Raw genomic sequence first — 3,868 nt, 5'->3', positions numbered from 1 at the left:
TCCCTCTCAACACTACACTCATGCATTGCACATATTTTGACAGGTGTATTTTCATTTTTTCCAGTTCTGTGTATTTATAAAATTTCCTTTTGGCTTACTTTGTGACCCATGGATTATTGAGAAGCATGTTTTTAAATAAGTGCTTAGGGGTTTTCCTGTCGTCTTTCTGTTATGATTTCTAATTTGATTCTATATAATCAGAGAACATACTCCCTCTGATTTCAGTTTTTTAAAATTTGTTCAGGTTTGTTTTATGGCCCAGGTAATGTTCTATCTTGCTGAATGTTCCACAGGCACTCAAAAACAACATGTATTCTGTTGTTGGGTCAAATGTTCTATAATGTCATTTCGATACTGTTTTTTTTTTTTTTTTTTGAGATGGAGTCTTGCTCTGTCGCCCAGGCTGGAGTGCAGTGATGTGATCTTGGTTCACTGCAACCTCTGCCTCCTGAGTTCAAGCGATTCTCCTGCCTCAGCCTCCCAAGTAGCTGGGACTACGGGTGTGTGCCACCACGCCTGGCTAATTTTTGTATTTTTAGTAGAGACAGGGTTTTGCCATGTTGGCCAGGCTGGTCTCGAACTCCTGACCTCAGGTGATCCACCCACCTTGGCCTCTCAAAGTGCTGGGATTACAAGCATAAGCCACCGAGCCTGGCCTTGTTACTGTTGATTGATGGTGTTGTTTAGTTCTTCTTTATCATTGCTTGAATTTCTCTCTAGTAATTCCATTTGTTGCAGGGGTGGGTGTTGATATCCTCATTTATGATTGTGGATTTGTCCACTTCTCCTTTCAGCCTGATCATTTTTTCTTTGTGTAATTTGAAATGATCTTGTTTAGTGCATGCACATTTAGGATTGCTATATCTCTTTGGTGGATTAATGTTTTCCTTTATGAGACGGAGCCTCACACTGTTGCCCAGACTGGAATGCAGTAGTGCGATCTCCGTTCACTGCAACCTCCACCTCCTGGGTTCAAGCGATTCTCCTGCTTCAGCCTCTTGAGTAGCTGGGACTACAGGCGCATGCCACCACGCCCGGCTAATTTTTTGTATTTTTAGTAGAGAGGGGGTTTCACCATGTTGGCCAGGATGGTCTCGATCTCCTGACCTGGTGATCCATCCGCCTTGGCCTCCCAAAGTGCTGAGATTACAGACTTGAGCCACCACACCCGGCCCACATTTTCTTTATTCACACATTGATGGATAGAGGTTGATTTCCTATCTTGGCTATTGTGAATAATGATATCATGAACATAAGAGTGCAGATATCATTTTAACATATTGATTTCTTTTTTTTTTTTTTGAGACAGAGTTTCATTCTTGTTGCCCAGGCTTCAGTGCAACGATGTGATTTCAGCCCACTGCACCCTCTGCCTCCCGGGTTCAAGCGATTCTCCTGCCTCAGCCTCCCGAGTAGCTGGGATTACAGGCATGTGCCACTACGCCTGGCTAATTTTTTTTGTATTTTTAGTAGAGATGGGGTTTCTCCATGTTGGTCAGGCTGGTCTCGAACTCCTGACCTCAGGTGATCTGCCCGCCTCGGCCTCCCAAAGTGCTAGGATTATCTTTCATCTTTTTAAGAACTATATTTTATTTTTATTTTAGAGACAGATGTCTCACTGTGTTGCTCAGGCTGGCATAGAACTCTTGGGCTCAAGTGATTCTCCCAACTCAGCCTCCCTAGTAGCTGATACTAAAGGCATCCACTGCTGTGCCCAACTTTGTCTTTTGGTTTTAATTTATTTTTATTTATGTTATTTTATTTTTGAGACAGGGTCTTGCTCTGTTGCCCAGGCTGGAGCATAGTGGCACGATCTTGGCTCACTGCAGCCTCTGCCTCCTGGGTTCAAGCGATTCTCCTGCCTCACCCTCCCTAGTAGCTGGGACTATAGGCACACACCACCACGCCTGGCTAATTTTTGTATTTTTAGTAGAGACAGGGTTTCACCATGTTGGCCAGTCTCGAACTCCTGACCTCAAGTGATCTGCCCGCCTCGGCCTCCCAAAGTGCTGGGATTACAGATGTGAGCCACCACACCCAGCCTCTTCGTCTTTTTATTTGAGATGGAATCTTGCTCTGTCACCCAGGCTGGAGTGCAGTGACACGATCTTGGCTCACTGCAACCTCTGCCTCCCGGGTTCAAGCAATTCTTCTGCCTCAGCCTCTTGAGTAGCTGGGATTACAGGAGTGTGCCACCACGCCTGGCTAATTTTTCTATTTTTAGTAGAGACGGAGTTTCACCATGTTGGCCAGGCTGGTCTCGAACTCCTGACCTCGTGATCTCCCCACCTCGGCCTCCCAAAGTGCTGGGATTACAGGTGTGAGCCACTGCACCTGGCCCTCATTGTGGTTTAAATTAGTATATTTTACTATTGTTTTCTGTTTGTTCCCTCTGATTCTCATTCCTTTGTTTCTTTCCCTTTGCCTTCCTTGGGGTGGGTACATTACCATTTTTTTTTAGAATTCCATTTTGACTTATTTATATAATTTTTGAGCATATCACCATTATGATTTGAATGTTTTTGTCCCTTCCAAAAATTCATGTCTAAACTTGATCCCCAATGCAGCAGTGTTGGGAGGTGGGGTCTTTTGGGATGTGTTTAGGTCAAGAGGACTCCGCCCTTATGAACAGATTAATGCTGTTAGAACAGGGCTTAAAGGAGGGAATGCCTCACTTTTTGCCCTTTCCCCTTTTTTGCCATGTGAGAATACAGTGTTCCCCCGCTCCAGAGGATGCAGCATTCAAGGCACTGTCTTAGAAGCAGAGAGCAGCCCTTCCCAGATGCCAAACCTGTTGGTGACTTGATCTTGGACTTCCCAGCCTCCAGAACTGTGTGAAATAAATGTGTTTTATAAATTATCCAGTCTCAGGTATTCTGTTACAGCAGCACAGAATGTACTACGACAATCACTTTGTATGGTCTTCTTAGTGATTGCTCTAGGTATTACAACCTGCATGTGTAACTTATCACAGTCCACCGATGTCAGTGTTTTACTACTGCAATTGATGTGGAGGAATTTACTTCCCTTTAGATCCCTTTACCCATCCTATTTTCAAAATGTAATTGTCCTAAGTATTCTCTCTATATACATTGAAAACCGTATCAAATGTTGTTACAATGTTTTGCTTCAACCATCAAATATGGTTTAAAAACCTCATGAGAAAAAAAAAAGCTCATGAGAAGAGTATTTACTCCTGTTTTAACCCATTTTGTTGTTCTATTTTCCTTTCTGAAGTTCCAAACCTTCGTCTGTTATTTCACTTCTGTTTGAAGAACTTCCTGTCACCTTTCTTTAATAGCAGATGTCCTAGAAACAAATTTGCTATGGAATGAATTTTGTCTCCCCCAAAACTCATGTGTTGAAGCCTTCATCCACCATGTGACAGTATTTGGATGTGGGACTTTGGGGAAGTAATTGGGTTTAGATGAGGTCATCAAGGGCCCTTGTGATGGGACGAGTGCCCTTATAAGAGACACCAGAGAGCTTGTTTCCCCTACCCTTCTCTCTCCTCCCACCATGGAAGGACACAGCCAGGAGACAGCCCTCTGCGAGCAGCTAAGAGAACCCTTTCCGGGAACCAGATCAGCCAGCATCTTGACTGAGGACTTCCCAGCCTCCTGAACTGTGAGAAATGAATTCATGTTGTTCAAGCCACCCAGTCTATGGTATTTCGTCATGGTAGCCTGAACTGATTAACACAGACTTGTTTTAGTTTTTCTTCGCCTGAGAATGTCTTTATTTCCCTCTCATTCCTGGAAGAGACTTTCCCCAATGTAGGACTCTCAGTTGACAGTTCTTTCAGTACTTGAAGAATATCATGCCACTTCCTTTTAGTTTCCCTAGTTTCAGATGAGAACAACACTGT

Source organism: Hylobates moloch, unplaced genomic scaffold (genome assembly GCF_009828535.3).
Source record: "Hylobates moloch isolate HMO894 unplaced genomic scaffold, HMol_V3 SCAFFOLD_7, whole genome shotgun sequence".
Taxonomy (NCBI): domain Eukaryota; kingdom Metazoa; phylum Chordata; class Mammalia; order Primates; family Hylobatidae; genus Hylobates; species Hylobates moloch.
The sequence above is the reverse complement of the archived record's forward strand: the minus strand, read 5'-3'. Positions refer to the sequence as shown.